We start from the raw sequence: 20,259 nt of genomic DNA, 5'->3' as shown, positions 1-20,259 counted from the left end.
CTACATGCCACACACTGTAAGAAGTTGAGCGCAGAGTGAATGGGTTCATGCCATCCATAGCAAGACCGAGTCAAAGATTCCTTGACTCTCACACAAAGCCTGGAAAGGTAGAGTCAATGTGGCTTCACCACCATCTGTGGATCTATTCTGTGCATGCCATGTTGTCAAGCTTGCCATGCCGGATGTACAAAACATGTGGTGTATGCGAGGGATAAGCGAAAAGTGTCTAAGAACTTTTTGAGGGATGGTTTGCCCTTGCAAGTCCTGTTGATACCTATGAGCACCACACTGTGGACATGTCTCCATAGTCTCATACTCTCCTCGAAACAGTATGCAATCGTTGATACATGCATGGATGATGTTGTAGTCCATGCCAAGCTTTTGTAAAACACATCGCACATCATCACGAGACTTAGGCATGGTATTTGCAAGTGGTAATATATGTTACTTTAGTAACCTAAAAAGAAATCATCAAATACCTTGAAAAAGCACACTTGTTTTTTATGATTGTGCTGAAAAAAATCAACAAAGCGTACGTAAAAGATACATGAACAACTCGATCACACTCGCATCGCTCCACCTGTATTTTGCTTGCACACTTAGGAGTGCGAACGGTATCTTCAAGCGAGATACTCGACACCCATCATATAATGGTATGGATGCTTCCTCTCTAAGCGGATCAAATGTTTCAACATCCATGGGCATCAATGCATCGATCAATGCATCAATCCATCGGTCATTTGTGAACAAGGAGATTCGAAGATGTTGTGCATCCCAAAATATAATATCTATATTCTCTTTCTCCCTATCTCTCCTTCCATGTGTCTCTTGCTCCAAAAGATGTGGGCATCAATGTAAGGTTTTTGAATGGTTTTTACTATGGAGTGGATTTTAAATAGTCGTTACACTCTTTATTTCTTTCTAAAAAAATTCTTAATAGTGTCCAAACAAATTATCAACCTCCCTCTTTGATCGACTTAGAGAGGAGTGGAAGAAGAAAGAGAGGAGGGGATGACAGATGTTGTTTCGGCCACAGCATTCTTTGTCTATTCTCATCCCTGTGTGAGGCCAAGTTTCACCTTTAGGTACTGTAAGCTTTTTTTTCCAAATTGTTCTTACATTAGCCTTATGTATGTTGGATGTGGAAACCTTATTGTAGACCTTTATCTATAGGCAAACGTGCAAGGATGAATGTGTGTGCATGTGTTTTTTGGGATGGAGAATGTGTATATATGTGTGGAGGGTAATTGCGTGTGCATGTGGGTAGCCTTTACCATTATGAGTGCACAAGAGTGCATGGGTGTGTCCGTGCAAGGGAATGCATTATTTTGATGAGAGAGAGAGAGAGAGAGAGAGAGAGAGAGAAATTATTTTCGAATGTATAGGTGCTGGGGGTAAAGGTGCCTCCACCTAACTGCCCATGTATTACTACACTGACAGTACCTGTCACTACACATTGTAGGTGGCGGGCGCCCATCACAATCACTTATTCTTTATTCTTTTAGTGACAGTTTGAATAAAGGAAGGCCCGGCCACACATTGTGGCTGTTGGAGTTCCCATTTTTTGTCTCTCTCTTTCTTGCTCTTGCTCTCCCGCCATAGCTCTCGGGTGCAAGCTTCGATCCTTCTCACATTTCAACTGGTATCAAAGCTCGACTTCTTGACTCTTGAGCTTGGCTCATGGCATTCTTAGCTTCCCATTGACTCCCTACTCGCATTGGGTCTCCATCCCGATAACCATAGCCGACTCCCTTGAGCTCCCGTCACTCCCTGGCTTCCCAAGCTTCCTCTCGGCCTATTGAGGCACCCTCAGGCCCTTCATTCAGAGATATTCAAGCATTCTTTTGAGGGTTTACTTCAGTTCACAGGTTGTAGGAAATAGGACAGCCATTGTTGAGCTTCTTCATGGAGGTTTGAAGCTCTCTCTCTCCATTCGGTTTGCTGAGGCTTGTTAAGGCCTATTGTAGGCCACTCTTGGCACCCATTTGAGCCCCCCTTCCACCTCATTAAGCCCATGTGGTTCAGCAACATCTATAGGAGAAAATGTGCCAATTTTTAGCATGTCCTTGACAATAAACCCACACTTTTCATCTCCAGCTTCTTCCCCAGGTCATTGGGCACTTTAAAAGGGTCTCATTTGATGCCTATACACATGCTTGGAGCTTGGTATTGAAGCATTGAGCATTGACATTAACTTGGGTCTGATTTGGCACTATTTTGGGACTATCATAATAGTCCACAGGTAGTTTATAATAGTGATACACTGACATTTGATGTTTATGCTTGCCGCGCATTGCTATTTAATGCTCGGTTGGTCCAACTTGATGCCTATTGATTCGGGGATTCATGCCTATTGATTTGCCACCATTTTGGAGCTGATTTTGATGCTAAAATATTTAGTTTTTCACAGTGAATCTATGTTGTACACAATTGGGCTGAAGCTATTTAACTCATGCTTGGTTATGCCTATGCTATTCGGGCTATGTTTTGGGCATACATAGTGATGTATTGACATTTGGGGACCGACTTTGAGCTTGGCTTACACTCTGGATCATTGATTGAGCTTGAGCTCAGCTTTAGAAAGCATTTGGATGCTCCGTCTTTGATGCACTTATGGCATGCTTTGGTCTATGCTTGATCGTCTTGACCGCCATTACGGGTTACATCACCTATGCATGCTAGTTACATTGTTTGGAGCCGCTTGCTACTGGAGCTTTGTCTTGGCTTAACTTTGGACTCCCAGAGCTTACTTGGGCTATTTGTTGACTTGCAAGAGTTTATTTTGGGATGTATGTGATGTCTATGGATGCTAGATATGGATGCTCTACCGCCTACATGTTCGGGATGTATCATTGATGCTTGATCTTGGACACTTGTCACTGGTGCTTGTACGTGCTTTGTTCGAGATTTGTTGCTTGATATTTACAGCTTCTATGCCAGTGGGAGCATCTTTAGATGCTTGACAGACATTGAGCAAGCGGTCTATGCTATTTGAGCTTTTGAGACTATTTGGGATTTCTTACCCTTTGGGATGATGCATGGTTCATATGTCTTGGTTCATTTTCGATGCTTATGAGCTGACTCTCTGACTTGGGTCCCTCTCTTTGTGAGCTGACACCTACTTGTGTCAAGTCTTGGCAATGGTGGGAACATTTTGCTCCATTGACTGGGGGTGTGCCTACTCACTGGCATATGTTTGGGTGTTGGATTCATGCTTATCGACTGTCATATGCCTATGTTATGCCCACATGATGCTGTTTATGGTCTTGGCAATATATGATTGACTTGGGATCCGCTTCCAGCATAGTTAGCTCTCATTTACTAAAATCTGTCATTTATTACAGCAAGCTGAAATCTGCAGATTTTGAGCACTTCTCTAAGGGTAATGCTTACTATTTGATGTTATCTTGGTCATATTTGGTGGACAGGTGCTTCGCTTTTGGTAAAATCCACTCTTTCAACCAGTTTTAGCAGTGGTTTTAGTGCATTTTCTACTAATTACAACAACCTGCAATTTTGTCTTTTTGCATTGATTTGGGACAGTATGGCTAGTCATCTGAAAGACACACTCTCTTTAAAATTGCCAAGTTGGATGGTACCAACTATACGTATTGGAAGTTCCAAATATTGCAAGTTTTGGTGCAGAAGTTGCAGATTAAACCCTTGCATTTCAAAGGTGTCAAACCTATGGATATGGATGATGATGTTTGGATGGAAGTTGATGAGCTATGCAAGTCTACCATTAATTTGTCACTCTTAGAAGAGGTCCATCATAATGTTGTTGAAGATGAGAATCAGAGTGCATGGGATTTATGGAAGAAGCTTCAGGAGCTCTATGTGCAACAAAGTCTTGTGTCACAGATGTATTGGTTGAAGCAGTTAATGGACCTTCGCATGAAGGAGGAGACCTCCCTTTCATCTCATTTCAGTCAGTTTCATGCTATCATGAAGAGTCTGTTGTCACAGGGTATTGAGTTAAAAGACAACTTGCACCCATTGTTTCTCTTAGCACCTTGTTTGAATCATGGGATGTCTTTCATACTTCCATATGCATGAACAAGCTTGATGGACTAAAAATCAAAGATGTTGAGAGTGCTTTATTGATTGAGGAAATCAATAGGAGAAACAATGATGCTTCTCACTCTTCACATGCATTGACCGTTAGAGGTGGCAAACTTGGTAGGCATGATAATGATCATAAGGGCAGGGACTCTCAGAAGTCCAGGTCCAAGTCACGTAGTCGCAGTAAGTCCCGTGGACGAAAGCCTAATCTTTCCTGTCATTATTGTGAGAAAGTAGGACATATTAGGCTGCAGTGCCATAAAATGTGTGATGATAAGTGCAAGGAAAAGGGAAAAGAAAAAGTGCAGGAAAAGTCTTCTGAGCGCAGTATTGTACATGCAAATTGCAATGTGAAGATAGAAGAGATTAATGTCATGCAGGCCACTGATTCAAATGATGATTACATACTTGCAGCTTCTTCATGCAATGCCTCATAGACTTTTGAGATACGCTCTATGTATGCACAATGCTGGCTCTTGGATTCGAGTGCGTCATTTCATGTGACATCCTGTAGAGATTGGTTTCATACCTATCGTACTATGTCTAGTTCTGTGCGCCTTGATGATGATAGGTCTCTTGATATTGTGGGCATTGGAGATGTTCAGCTGTAGTTTCCTTTTGGCAGTTCTTTTGTTTTGCATGATGTGTGTCATGTACTTTTGTTGACTCACAGCCTTATGTCAACTAGACAGCTTGATGATGCTGGGTATTTTGTGTCTTTTGGAGACTCTGCATGGAAGATTACTCGTGGCAGGCTTGTACTTGCAAGAGGTGCCAAGTCTGGCTGCCTCTATCCCTTACTTGTATCAGAAGCTACATTAGATCATGTTTTTGTCTGTGGGTTCTATTCTCCATATATCCCTTTGGCATGCTCGTTTGAGGCATATGTCTCTTAAAGGAATGAAAATGCTCCATGCTTTGCAGTATCTTCCGCCTTTTGACTCTTCCCATTTTGATTCTTGTGATCATTGCTTGTATGGTAGGCAGACTAGAAATACACATAAAAAGTCTAGTAAGAAATGCATGGGTGAGCCCGTGGCTCTTGTGCACTCAGATGTATGTGGACCCATGCCTTGTCAGTCACTTGGTGGGGCAAAGTACTTTGTTACTTTCATAGATGATTACTCACGTAAGATTTGGGCTTATCCCATAAAGAGAAAATCAAATGTCTTAGACACATTTCAGTGTTGGCTTGCATTGGCAGAGAACCAGTCTGGGAAAAGGCTCAAATGCCTACGATCAGATAATGGGGGTGAGTATGTCCCACGTGCTTTTGAGCAGTTTTGTGATGAGCGGGGTATTAAGCGTCAGTTTACCGCCCCTTACACCCTACTCTAGAATGGTATGGCTAAACACATGAATGGGACCATTTAGGAAAGGGTCCGTAGCATGCTTAACCAAGCTAGTTTACCGCAACACTTTTGGACTGAGGCAGTTACTACTACAGTGCATCTCATTAACAGGTCGTTTAGCAGTGACATTGACTTTCAGGTTGCAGAGGAGGTATGGGCAGGCAAACCCCCCTCTTATGATCATTTGCGTGTCTTTGGCTGTGAGGCATTCTACCATGTGTCCAAGGACAAATGCAATAAGCTGGATCCTAAGAGTGTCAAATGCATTTTCATTGGTTATGGAGATGCATGAGAGATGGGTTACCATCTATGGGATCCGCAGGCATGGAAAGTGATCTGCAGCCATGATGTCATCTTTCACTAAATACATATGCAGCCTAAGAAAGTGTTGAGCTACGCAGAGTTATCTTTTAGGAGGAGCCACATGCTCCCGTTCAGCCCGCTCCACGGCTAGCTAGACATCGCGCAATATCACCTGATGCTCATAGCCGAGATGTTAGACATGCTGACACTAGACAAGATGTTGGTCAGGCAGCAGAGCCTAGCTTGAGGCATTCTACTAGAGATAAATGACCTCATGACCGTTTTGCGCCTTCTATGGATTATGTACTGGTTACAGATGCAAGAGAGCCTCTCACTTATGATGAGGCTATGCGCAAAGATGATTGTCACTTTTGGGAGAGAGCTATGCAGTTTGAGCTTGACTCATTGCATAAGAATGAAACTTGGGATTTGGTTCCCTTGCCTCAAGATAAGAAGGCTTTGCCATGCAAGTGGGTGTACAAGCTGAAAAGTACCCCTCGACACCCCAAGCAGGCATACAAGGCTCGATTGGTTGTTAAGGGTTTTAAGCAGGAGCATGGTGTTGACTTTGATGAAGTCTTTTCTCCTATGGTCAAGATGACCACCCTACGCTTAGTCTTGGCCTTGGTTGCATAGCTTGACTTGGACTTGTACCAGATGGATGTCAAGATGGGTTCTTTACATGGGAACTTGCATGATGAGATTTACATGGAGCATCCTAAGGGCTTTGCAAACCCTGGCAGGGAACACCTAGTGTGCAAACTAAAGAAGAGTCTATATGGCTTAAAGCAAACATCTAGGGAATGGTACCATAAGTTTGATGGATCCATGCAATCATAAGGCTACAGCCGTAGTGCTATGGATCCGTGCTTATACACAAAGAAAGCCTGTGATGGTTATTTATTGATTTTGGTACTCTATGTGGATGATATGCTTTAGCAGGGACAGCTCATGAGGAGCTCAATGCTCTTAAGGCTCAACTCAATAAGAGCTTTGAGATGAAAGATCTGGGACAAGCCTCTCATATACTTGGTATACGCATCACGTGCGATAGATCTCAGGGACTCCTCTATCTGTCAGAGGGAGTACGTACATAAAGTCCTTGAGCGCTTCTGCATGCAAGATGTTAAGCCTATTGGGTGTCCATTACCTTCTCATGTGAAGGTTTCACAAGCCAATTGTCTGCAGATAGATGAGCAGAGGGCTGAGATGGCCAAGATTCCCTATGCATCAATCATGGGTAGTCTTATGTATGCCATGATAGCCACCCATCTAGATATTGCTTTTGTAGTTGGGGTTGTGGCACATTATATGGCTACACCAGGCAAGAAACATTGGGATGCTGGGAAGGGTATCATGAGGTACCTAAAAGGCACAACAGATATGTGTCTTTGTTATGGCAGCCAAGATACAGGAATCGTGGGGTACATTGACTCTGATTATGTAGGACATGCAAATAGTAGAAAGTCCACTTCTGGCTATATGTTTACTTATGCTGGAGGGGCTATCTCTTGGATATCCAGGGCGCAGAAGTGTACGGTCCTTTCTACTACAGAGGCTGAGTATATCGCAGCCACAGAGGCTTGCAAAGAGGCTATCTGGTTAGGCTGTTTGATTGCAGACCTTGGTATGACAGATGCTATGCCTACACTGCATTCGGATTCTATGAGTGCCATTCAGTTGGCTAATAATCCCTGGTCTTCCATGCGAAGACGAAACATATTGAGGTGAGGTATCACTTCATTCATGAAGTCGTTGAGGATAGGTCTCTTGACCTTGTCAAGATTCCGACTGAGCATAATCCTACAAACTTGCTCATGAAGAGCCTCACTACTGAGCACTTTGCCTTCCTCAGGAGATTGATGGGCATTGGATGAGATGACATCTTTTTCCTCATTCTGCTGTACATGTATACATGTTGTATTGTCTTTTCTTTTTTCTCTCTCTCCCTGGGGTAGATTCGCCTTTAAGTGGGAGGTTGTTGGGGGTAAAGGTGCCTTCGCCTAGCCACCCATGTATTACTACACTGACAGTACCCACCACTGCACACTGCAGGTGGTGAGCGCCCATCATAATCACTTATTCTCTATTCTTTTAGTGGTAGTTTGAATAAAGGAAGGCTTGGCTACACATTGTGATTGTTGGAGTTCCCATTTCTTGTCTCTCTCTTTCTTGCTCTTGCTCTCCCGCCATAGCTCTCACGTGCAAGCTTCGATCCTTCTCACCTTTCAACAGGTAAACTAACCAAAGGCTTCTCCACCTAGCCGCTCGTGTATTACTACACTGACAATACCCGCCACTATACACTGCAGGTGACAGGTGCACATCACAATCACTTATTCTTTATTCTTTTAGTGACAGTTTGAATAAAGGAAGGCCCATCCACACATTGTGGTTGTTCGAGCTCCCATTTCTTGTCTCTCTCTTTCTTGCTCTTGCTCTCCCGCCATAGCTCTTGCGTGCAAGCTTCGATCATTCTCACCTTTCAATAGGTAAACTCCTTGGTTAGACACAGTAAGTGTGTGCTTGGGGTTCAACTCCCCTTGAGTTTCTCTTGTTCTTTTTTGATGGTTTGAAGTGTACATTGTGAAGATTAGTTATAAATGATAACTCTTTGTATCAACTATGATTTAATTGTCCATAGTATGTTTCATTTGAAGGTTTTAGTTATTGCAACAATTGTCTACTACTTACAAGTAATTTGACATGCCAATGAGCCTTCAAATACTCTTTTGGTTGGTTTTAATGGAGAAAGTCCATCAATTATGTTATAGTGTACCCTCTCCTTAAGCTTGGTGTGTGTGTGTGTGTGTGTGTGTGTGTACACATGCATTTGTGGGGAAACATGAGTATTGACCAATATGATAATCATCAATTAGATTTTTTAATGTAAATTGAAAATAAACTTTTGATATTCAATTATATTACTACCCTTGGTTTTAGGGGAGTCACAAATGCAACACCTCATTCGTTGATTAATATACTTTCAAATGGGGTGGGTATGTGTGAATTTATTTTCATTGTGGTTTGGTCTACACTATGAATTGTTTTACAAGTTGCATTTACATCTAATGAGAGAGAGAGAGAGAGAGAGAGTGTGTGTGTGTGTGTGTGTGTGTGTATGTGTGTGTTAACCGTCAGACAAATAAGGTGGAAAATCTGGAAAAGCTAAAGTAGAAGACAAAGGCCAAGGAAAAGTGAAACGGAAGACAAAGGCGCGCCAAGAAAAATCTAGAAACACAAGAAGCGCAGAAAAGTCCTAAATAAGGGAAAAAGGTGCACAAGGAAAAGCGCAAGTCAATACTTTTGTAAAAGAGCGTAAGCGCATCATGATTCAATTTAAGGAGCGTTGGGCTCTCACCCATGCAATTTGTAAATGTAGACGGGCTGTTGAAAGGAAGCTAGGAAGATAGAGGGACAATAGGAAAAAGGGCCTAGGCCACGGTCGACCATGTAAAAAAGAGGATAAGGGGATGATCGCCCAAAAGGGATTTAGGGTTTTGTATATAAAGTTGAAAAGTAAACAAGAAGCTCATTCTTGTGTGTGGCCAAAAGTGGGTCTCCTCTTCTCCTTCTTCTTCTTCTTCTTCTTTTTGCTTGCTTGAGCTTGTGCTTGAGACATGGAGTGTGAGAGTGTGAGGAAGTGAGTATGTGAGGGTGAGGGACCGAGGAGGAGAAGCTCTCCATCTTCTCCTCTCTTCTTCTCTTCTCTTATATTCTCTTGTCTTGCTCGTGGCAATGGAGCTGGGAGTGCAAAGCTTGAGGGTGGAGCTTGCTTGAAGCTTGCACTTGGATCATGGAGCTACCGTAGTGCGCAGGAGGGAAGGTAACTCGATCGGCATGGAGGTAAGCTCACTACACTCGTAGATATGGATGGCGCGTCGGCTATGTGAGAGGTAGCCATTAGTGCTCGGCTTGGAATGCTTGAAACAATAAGTGGTCCGTGGGTCTTGGCGGTTGAGCGTGAGCTCCTGCATTTTGGTTCCATTGCCGGGACCAACGGATTCAAGCCTTAAGCGCTTGCGCGCTTTGAATCGAGCATCGAAGTAAGGGTTTTCCCCGAACCGGTGCTTGAGGTAGATAGGTAGGAAGCGAGGGGGTTTGAAGAGGTATTCGATCTCCTTAGCAAGTATATTTTTAGTTTTTTGGATTTGGAAAAGCATGTTGGAGTAGTGTAGTTATTTACTTTGTGATTTGGGTACATTAGGGTAGAAAAAAAAAAGAAAAAGAAGAAAAACAAGCATTAGGGTTTATGCTGTCATAACAGGGCATGAGGGTTTGATTCGATTGCCGATTTGCATTTTGGAGTTTATTGGCTATTCCAGGTATATACAACTCTTTTCGTCCATCCATAGCTTTGATCTAGAGGTGTGTATGATAGGCCGTGACCTAAATCGTGTGATTCAAGCGATTTATCGTTGTTCCAATAAAATTCGCATCGCGTTCGACTTGTCAGAGTGACGACGATTCTGGGCCAAGTCCCAAAATTAGCCCTCGGCCCACTACCACTCGGACCACTTGACTCGGCCCACCTGGCTCAACCCAACCCCATTCGGACAAGTTGACATTCGGCCTGACCGAATTCACCACTCAGCCCTCGGCCCACTTAACTCGGCTCACCTAACTCAGCCCTTGGCCCACTCGGCCCTTGGATGACTAGACTCAAACTGGCCGAATTTGACATTCGGCCCTCGGACGAGTCGAATCGGGCATTTGGCCCCTGCAATTCGAACCTATTGGGTCGAATGTGGATTTTTTCAAATTTTAACCTATAGACCCTGAAACTGACCAAGAGACCATATAGAGCCAAAACCATAGCATAGATCGATCAACTGGGCTGAAACTTAGAGCAAGTAGTTCAAAATTTGGCTATAAACGGTCCTCCAAATTGCGCATGGTGTTTACTGTAACGGCCCTATGGGCGGAGAGGGACTGCCCACCCCCCCGAACCCCTGCAGAGGTGGCTTTGCCCCCTCCGCACCTCCCCCAAGTAGGTTGGAGAGAAAAAGCGCGCTGTGATAGGTCCTCCAAATTGAATCCTAGTGTAGTAATGGCTCTACATGAGCATGGATTCTCACTTGCAAAAGAGCAACCAAAAGCCCATACCCGAATAGAGACAAACAGAGACCCTAGAACCTTAATGGGCCAATCTAGCCAACAAGGGAAAAAAGGCCACACTGCAAAAACACATAAGTGTTGCATTCAGACTGCATCTAGTCAAAGCGAAAAGCAACAATATCAAGCTACAACAACGAGCATGACTAGATATGACCATCTTGATGATAGATGCTCCTTGAATAGCACTGCACAAGCGATCCAAGACATCAATGGAGAATCCATATTTGGTCATGCAGTTGGGGACTCAAGGGCATTTGTCAGAAGGCTTAAATTTACAAGCCAAGACTCGGAAGACGAATACATAGTACCACTTGCTTATCTTAGGGTCAAACTCACCGCAAAAAGAGACCACACTATCGATGCTCTGATTGATGAAGGAGCAGATTTTAATATATTGACCTATGAATCATGGACCTTACTAGGCCAACCAGAGCTCACACCAACTAATGCAACTCTTAGCCCTTACGGGGGACACCCACAGGCACTCATAGGGAAGTGCAAAATCCTTGCGACAATTGAAAATGAAAGCTTTCCTATCCTATTTCATGTTCCTCCAAATAGTGCTAATTACGGGAAGGAAACCCTCCTAAGAAGACCCTTCAAAATGGTGACCAAGTGTGAGGCCGACTATGTAGCATAGAGGATACATCTGACACTACCGGATGTGAGGATAATCACAACCTTTAGCAAGGGTGACCTCATCAAACCTCAAGGGAAAGGCAAGGAAGGTGCTAACATAATAATCAAGCCTACTAACGAGAGCAAGGAATTATTGGAAGAGTTGAGACAAGCACATGTCGAACAATGAGAACCAGTGAGTGAGGCCATGCCTGAAACAAGGAGGTCAAGAGACAATGTGTACCAAGGACGGGCTTTGGACTTACAAGTATCATAGAAGACCCCAAAAGAAGCCCAAGCCTTATAGATGAAGGCATCAATGGAGGGTCAACACAATGGCATGATGGATATCCAAAGTATTGCTACGTGCTCAAGGGTATTACGCAGGTAACCGATGGATTTGGGTGCCAAAACCCCCTGCTAAACCTCCTTTATTGATTGAAGGCCAGATCGTATCAAGAGCAAAGAAGCGTAGAAGGAGAGCTAAACAAAAAATCAGGTCTTGAGTCAAAAGCATTGGAGTGAGCAAGCCCCTCATGGTCGAAAAACCAAGTCTCGAGTCAAAAGCATTGGAGTGAGCAAGCCCCTCACGGTCAAAATCAAGAAACCAAACGGGGCTAATTGGAGAGTAGATCCTCAACCTAGCATGCTTGACAAGCAGATATCAGATGTGATCATTGAGGATACGCAACGGCCACTAGTGCTCAAGGAGCTTTTGACTTCCTAAGAGGATAATGAGCACCAGAGGCACAATGTTGCTCGTAAGAAGGCTGATTGCTCAACAAAGCAGATGGCACAATCGTCTAGCAGCCTTGAGAAAATCGTTCACCAGCCAGTGCCAAGTCCACCTAAGTGTGACTAGATCTACACAGATGAATGCTCAAAGGGCAACAAAAGACATGACTGCTTCTGCTCGCCCTAGGGACTTGACATCGCAATCCACCAAGATTAGCCAGCCCACTGGACTAGCCACTACCACTTCCAATCTCAGGGATCACATCAGTCACAGCCCTTGGCCGTGACAATGCCCCTTGTGGAATGTGTCCTTAGTAGTTTACCTGTGGAGAAGGTGTCGCAACCAACTTCCTTGACAACTCCAGCACTTTCAAAGCGCCTAAAGCCTAGGCTGGAAGAGTTAAACAGAAGGGAATTGGCAAAAGAGCTAGACTCTCTAGAAAGGGAGGCAGTTGTACCCTCACAACCTAGCGAGGCTATTCAGCAGGCCATGGCTATGTCCCATGAGGATACACTAGAGAAAGAGAATGCTAAGGCCCAACCAAGCACATCAACGGTTAACCTAGTCCAGGGTCCTGAGCCGTTGAGAGATGCACCTTCATTGACCAAGAAAAAGAGGAGAAAACAACGAAAACAATAGCAGTTACAGGTAGTTGTGGACCCCAAGAACATTGAGACCAAGAGCGTTGGAGAGTTGAGGAATAAAGCATTGAGTCCATCCACCAATGAACCCATTGATGTCTCTCCTAATAGCGATGAAACCTCAGACACATCCATGTGCTCTGAAAAATCAAAGGAGCCGTTACCATCAACAGTTGCTTGTAACACTCAATCCACCAACAGAACTTGCATTGACCAATTGAGAGTGGATACAATGCTGTCACAACAGGGTGACAAATTTATACCAGTCACATCCAAGGAGAACCATGATGCAATAACAAAGCCTCAACTGAAACATGGAAACCCCAAGAGCATAAGAAATCCTAGCGTTGACCAATCTTGCTCATCTAGGCCTAAGCCCCCAGCTATGCTAAAGCCTAGGCAAACTCCTAGAACCTTGCATGAGATAGCAATCGAGAAAGCCCTCGTTGAACATAGAAGTGTCGCAGAATGCTTAACTGAGTTGGATGCTAAGCTCAAAGTATTCGCATGTGTCTATGTCCTTGCGGACATGTGAGCATTCCCTAAGGAGCAGCTTGAAGATTACTTGCCATTTTCCCTATCCTGGGAAGAGCAAGAACATCTTGACGAGAACTATGGCAGGCTCCTGCATAAACGCATGCGGCTCACCTCTGACGAGGAAGCCGACGAACTATGCTTAACTGTAACATTCAATTATGTGCTTTGCCAACCAAATCTCTTAGAGATAGAGCAACTAAAGCGACAATCAGAGGGTCGAAGTCAATTTGAAAAACGTCGATTTGAAAACCGTGTTGCAATGGCCGAACTAGGAGCCCAGATTATGACAGTCTTAGAGGAGCGATTGGCCAAATGGCAGTCTCAAAGAGACCCAATCTATGTGGCATCGACTTTCTTTCGAGTGTATTGACTGCTATTCGGGGGATGGACTTAGTCGGAACTAGCCAAGATAACTCTCTAGTTGATAAGGTTCTCACTGAGGAGGAGCTACATGTTGCAAGTAGACTCAGACAAGGTACCATGATACCTGACATTGCAAAATACCTAATGTTATTAACAAGGCTGTCGGGTACTGGATGCGTGTGCCACACTCTAGTACAATCTTGAGTTCTACAATTGGTTTTTATCCTCACAAAGTGACTTGGATTCATAAATATGTACATAAATAAACAATGAATTTTGTGACCCTATATAGATAATATCAACACACACAAGAAATGATAGTCAAGCACAGGGAGAAGAGTTGGGTTTGACAAGCTAAGCTCCTTAGGTCCTCCTCTCACCACACATTTAGAAGTTATGTGGCCATTCTCACCTCCAGGTGGAGGGAATGCAACCCTCATTACTGCCATAGGAAGCCCTGACCAACATCTCTGATGGTGTAGACAGGGTATCGTCCCTTTCTATACACCTTTCCCCCTTTCCGGTCTATCCTTCCGAGGATGAGCCCTGCCCCAGTCCATGACAACCAGTCCATGCAACTTAGCATAAGCCAACATCTACTAATGGCTAGAGGCAAAATGAACATCATCATGGGGGCCATTCCTTTACAACAAAAATTGCATGCCTCACCTCTCCCCTCCTCGTCATATGTGCTTGATAACGCACTGTATAATCCCTTCCATGCAAATAGTTTTATCTTGCCTGAGGGTCCTAATCCTTGGTTCACATTTTGCAGGTCCCCCTATGGTAACAGCCATGGACCACATAGTACAGTTGGCATGCAAGGAAGCTCTCCGCTATCGGAAAGAGCATAATGCACCGCACCCCCACCAGAACGTTACGTGCTTACTCTAATGAGGTACGTGCCAAAAAGTGGCCCTAAACGACACTGCCCAAGACGCAGGCTGAAAACCCCCCAAGCCAAGAGGACGACGGCTCAAGGGAGCACACAGGGTGTGGCAACACTAGCCGTGCAGGCTCCCACCAAACGCTCGGGCACTAGGTGCTCGAAAGAGGAGAGGACATCTCGAGACAAGCAGGAATTTGACACATTGTTTAAAAGCATTATGGAAATTGTTGCGGCTAGGGACTACACCATCCGGGTTCCAGTCAACATCTTTCCCGCCCAACCTCACAGGAGCCTCTCACCGGCATAGCCTTAGTTCACCGGACCACCCGGACTCGCCCCGCCTCATGCAAATAGAGCACCCCCCATATAAGCAGTCTAACAAAGGCCATCCTGCCATAACTTTTTGCCTTTAAATGGTTAAAGGGGCAGGCTCCCCAATTGTACACACATTCCTTACCTATTGCTAATATATGCCACATCTTTAACAAGCACCAGAATATGCATCGCAATGAGTATCATAGGATTTTGATAAAGTAATATCTTGGTATGATTGCATCTATTCATTGTACTTGATGCATACGACTTGCATATACTCTCATGAAGTGACAAGTGGATGCAGGACGACACAGGTCTTCGTGCGAGCGTGTTCAATGCCCAAGTCACCGCAAGACCACCAACCTCACAAAGAGCCGTGACAAGCCATGCTGCCGAAAGCAAAAATCACCCTTGTGAGTGCCCACGTTGCATGGCCCAAAGCATGATCTTAACCACTTTCTCTTTCTGGGTTACACTCTACACCGAGCACTCACGTCAACTGTTACCTCAATTGTACCAATATCGCATGTTCCAAAGAGGGTTGCAAAATCTCAAGTGTATCTCCTCATCTCAACAACTGCTTCTCCAACAACGAGGCTAAGACACAATCATCACTGTAATATCCATTTCCTGAGCCTTTGAAGCTTGACATTTCCTAACCCATTGAAAGGTTGATAGCCTCAACATATTGCAATGGTTGTATTCAGGCAAATCCAAAAAAAAAAAAGAGAGAGAAAAAAAGAAAGAAAGAAAAAAGAACAAGAAAAAGAAAAGAAAAAAGAAAAAAAGAAAAGAAAAGACAAGAAAAGGACGAAAAGATAAAAAGCACCCACGATCACAACACAGCACCTAGGGGCCCTCCAATTAGGTACGTCCAGTGACCTTAGTCGGTTGGCTCCGTCCCTAGTCCCCTAGCCCTTTAGCATCACCTACAATTATTCAGGGCATATCAAGGGTAGGACATACCCTGGGCGCTTGTCCCGCCTATGGTTAGACCTGTTACCCTGACCCATTCGCATGATTCCCTCTTGCACTTTGCCTTAATACCATTGCAATCAATTGTGGTAAGCACCGCACGAATGGCCATGAAAAGTACATCGTTCTCATCACGTAAGTCCAATAGCTCCGAGCTACCAAAAGTGCGGTGTCCCTGTGTTCAATTATGCTACGTCGTGCAGTCGCAATGCAAAGGATGTCTCATACACCTTCACATATACTTCTTCTCAACATGGACAACTTTACTTCATCCACACATTGTTACGCGAAACTAGCTGGCGGTCTTCTAACTGTGTAATATCTAAGTATGCACAAGCACTCATATAATATCTGCATCGAAATATATACACAGTTTGGGTCCTTAAGTGCAGGACAATACTCTCAGCTTGCTTAGAGTTTGACATGTCTCCCAAACTAATTAAACTATGTCTTGTGCACGATAGAGAAGACTAGCACTACCCCTAGGGAGAGACCATCCATGAGAGGTTTTCAATTGCAGGTATTGAAGACTCCAACAAAAGTGTTGTTCGCTCTTCATCGACACCTAACTCTGAATTCTTATCCTTTATCATCCTGCAAGCCCGCCAAGAATTATCATGTGCAGAATCCCCAACAAACCAACACTTGTGATGGCCATCAGTGCAATCCCTAACAAAGAATAACCCTACCACCAACTCCAACAATCCCACCACCAGCCACCTAGGCCACCAACGTGCCCCCAATGACCTTCCTCCACACTACTACCAACACTCCTCCACGGCAACCACCGATGTCCCTTCCACCCACGTCTTTAGTGTAGGCCAAAGCCTGCTACCTACGACGCTAAGTGCCATGGGACTGGCACTCGTCTAGGAGGGGGGCAATGTTAACCGTCAGACAAACAAGGTGGAAAATCTGAAAAAGCTAAAGCAGAAGACAAAGGCCAAGGCAAAGTGAAACGGAAGACGAAGGCGCGCCAAGAAAAATCTAGAAACACAAGAAGCGCAGAAAAGTCCTAAATAAGGGAAAAATGCGCACAAGGAAAAGCGCAAGTCAATACTTTTGTAAAAGAGCACAAGCGCATCATGATTTAATTTAAGGAGTGCCGGGCTCTCACCCGTGCAATTTGTAAATGTAGACGGGCTGTGGAAAGGAAGCTAGGAAGATAAAGGGACAATGGAAAAAAGGGCCTAGGCCATGACCGGCCATGTAAAAAAGGGAACAAAACCCAAAAGGGATTTAGGATTTTGTATATAAAGTTGAAAAGTGAATGAGAAGCTCATTCTTGTGTGTGGCCAAAAGTGGGTCTCCTCTTCTCCTTCTTCTTCTTCTTCTTCTTCTTCTTCTTTTTGCTTGCTTGAGCTTGTGCTTGAGAGAGGGAGTGTGAGAGTGTGAGGGAGTGAGTGTGTGAGGGTGAGGGACCGAGGAGGAGAAGCTCTCCATATTCTTCTCTCTTCTTCTCTTCTCTTCTCTTGCTCGCGGCAATGGAGCTTGGGGTGTGGAGCTTGAGGATGGAGGTTGCTTGAAGTTTGCACTTGGATCGTGGAGCTACCGAAGTGCGCAGGAGAGAATGTAACTCGATCGGCATGGAGGTAAGCTCACTACACTCGTAGATATGGATAGCGCGTCGGCTATGTGAGAGGTAGCCATTAGTGCTCGGCTTGGAACTCTTGAAACAATAAGCAGTCCGTGGGTCGCCCACGGACTGCTTATTGTTTCAAGAGTTCCAAGCCAGCACTAATGGCTACCGCCCACGGACCGCTTATTGTTTCAAGCGTTCCAAGCCGAGCACTAATGGCTACCTCTCACATAGCCGACGCGCCATCCATATCTACGGGAACGCTTGAAACAATAAGCAGTCCGTGGATGGCCCACGGACTGCTTATTGTTTCAAGCGTTCCAAGCCGAGCACTAATGGCTACCTCTCACATAGCCGACGCGCCATCCATATCTACGGGTGTAGTGAGCTACCTCCATGCCGATTGAGTTACATTCTCTCCCACGCACTCCGGTAGCTCCACGATCCAAGTGCAAGCTTCAAGCAAGCTCCATCCTCAAGCTCCGCACTCCAAGCTCCACTGCCACGAGCAAGACAAGAGAAGAGAAGAAGAGAGAAGAAGATGGAGAGCTTCTCCTCCTCGGTTCCTCACCCTCACATACTCACTCCCTCACACTCTCACACACTCTCTCTCAAGCACAAGCTCAAGCAAGCAAGAAGAAGAAGAAGAAGAAAGAGAAGATGAGACTCACTTTTGGCCACACACAAGAATGAGCTTCTCATTCACTTTTCAACTTTATATACAAAACCCTAAATCCCTTTTGGGTGGTCATCCCCTTATCCCCTTTTTTACATGGCCAACCGTGGCCTAGGTCATTTTTCCCATTGTCCCTCTATCTTCCTAGCTTCCTTTCCACAGCCCGTTTACATTTACAAATTGCACGGGTGAGAGCCCGGCGCTCCTTAAATTAAATCATGATGCACTTGTACTCTTTTACAAAAGTATTGACTTTGCGCTTTTCTTTGTGCGCATTTTTCCCTTATTTAGGACTTTTCTGCGCTTCTTGCGTTTCTATATTTTTCTTGGCGCGCCTTCGTCTTCCATTTCACTTTGCCTTGGCCTTTGTCTTTTGCTTTAGCTTTTCTAGATTTTCCACCTTGTTTGTCTGATAGTTAACACACACACACACACACATACACACACACACACACCACACACACACACACAGAGAGAGAGAGAGAGAGAGAGAGTTGTATAGTTGTTTATTTATCCAAGCAACTCAAGAGACTTATAGGACTAAAGGTTGTAAGGTAATGATACATCTACTGCTTCATGTTCAAATCAGTTTTTGGAGGTTACTTTCCAACACACTTCTATCTCTACCTTAGCTATTCCTGACCTCTTGTTCTCTCTCTACACACACACACACATACACATGCATGCATGCATAAATACATATAAAGATGTGTTGCGCTTTCTCTCTCTCTCTCTCCCCACTCACACATGCACACACATATGTATGTGTGCATTTGTGTACATAGCTCTCCAAGCTTCAATGCTTGTCATTCATCTTCGCATGGGAAGAGAGGTGAGGTTGCATAGGGGCACATGGTTATAAGCCCAAGTTTACTAGTACCTTTGGTAAATGTAATTATAGAATAATTTATACATCCAAATGCATAGCAAGTGTTATGCATGTACGTATGTTTGTATCTATATATGTGCAGAGCCCTTCGAGCTTCAATAGTTCTCATCCATCTTTGTAAGGGAAGAGAGGCGAGGTTGCAAAGGGGCACATGGTTATAAGCCCAAGTATACCATTATATTTGGTAAACGTAGTTATAAACTAGCATCTACATAGAAGTGCATAATAGGTGTGTATATGTGTATACAATCCTTTAAAGGCACACCTAAAGACATGAAATCTTAACTCAAGTTGCTACAATATGTATGTAGAGTGCGATGCAAGGTGTATTGCCCTCCATGTTTCACCAGAAACAAGAACTAGCTATGCTACCCAAAAAACATGACATTATTGAGACATGACCAATGTCATAATGATGCGTTTTTGCATAAAGCAAAATAGACAATGAGGGGCCAATAGAGTGACAAACACGTTGCATTTGAGGGGTTTTCAAAAGAGAAGGTAAAGAGCTTTTGAGAAAAATGTATTTTGTAGCAAAATGGGAAGTGAGCAAAGAGTAGCCTTGCGAGCTTCGCAATGATCCACACTACGCGAAGTGCAATAGTAGGTGTGACCGACAATGACAACGATGTACTTGCTAGCCAGTTAGAACTAGGAAGCTTATTATTAATATTTTTTACCAAGAGCATTTTATTTTCATCACCTTTTTTCTCCCAAACAGTTTCATGTGTGTATGAGGTGGCGCTTTTGCCTGCGATGGCTATCGCACCATCGCCACCAGCAACGCAGCAACGCACAAGGGATGCAGCTTCGACGTTGTGCACTTCGCCTTCGTCACCCGCACAAGTATGGCGTTTCCACTTTCCAAATGCGCGTCTTTCTTCAATGTATATTTTCAGGTTGAGGGTTGTGTTTTGTGTGAAACAGACATAAGCCTCCTGATTGATCAATATTTATGTACAGTTAAACCAAGTCCTTAGCGTTATTGTAAAGGTTTTGCAGTACGGTGAGGACCGCAACACTCTCCTAGAGAGAGAGAGAGAGAGTGTGTGTGTGTGTGTGTTGTGGGGGGCGGGGGGGGACTGATCCATAGACAGAAGTATTGCTAACAGATGCTGTTATGCACTATTATTGAGTGCCATAGAAAAAACATATCATTCTTGTAGAAGGCATCATTCATTCTTGGGAATCGTATTCAATCAACAG

At 44.2% G+C, this 20,259-nt stretch overlaps 1 protein-coding gene across 10 annotated transcripts in view; it reads left to right on the top strand.

Moving 5' to 3' along the window:
* The first annotated feature begins 19,638 nt into the window (after positions 1 to 19,638).
* Positions 19,639 to 20,259, top strand: part of LOC148038904 (aluminum-activated malate transporter 2-like) — a 55,220-nt gene continuing 54,599 nt past the window's right edge. For 8 of the 10 annotated variants that reach the window (XM_087675500.1, XM_087675492.1, XM_087675497.1 and 5 more), the window contains exon 1: positions 19,639 to 19,899. The gene's annotated coding sequence lies outside the window, so the exon portion shown is untranslated. The remainder of the gene's footprint in view (positions 19,900 to 20,259) is intronic. The other 2 variants (XM_087675491.1, XM_087675489.1) reach the window with 2 other exon arrangements.

This window comes from Lygodium microphyllum, chromosome 3, assembly GCF_053477565.2.
Source record: "Lygodium microphyllum isolate KBCC chromosome 3, Lygodium_microphyllum_v1.1.10, whole genome shotgun sequence".
NCBI classification, from domain to species: Eukaryota; Viridiplantae; Streptophyta; class Polypodiopsida; order Schizaeales; family Lygodiaceae; genus Lygodium; species Lygodium microphyllum.
The sequence above is the reverse complement of the archived record's forward strand: the minus strand, read 5'-3'. Positions and strand labels throughout refer to the sequence as shown.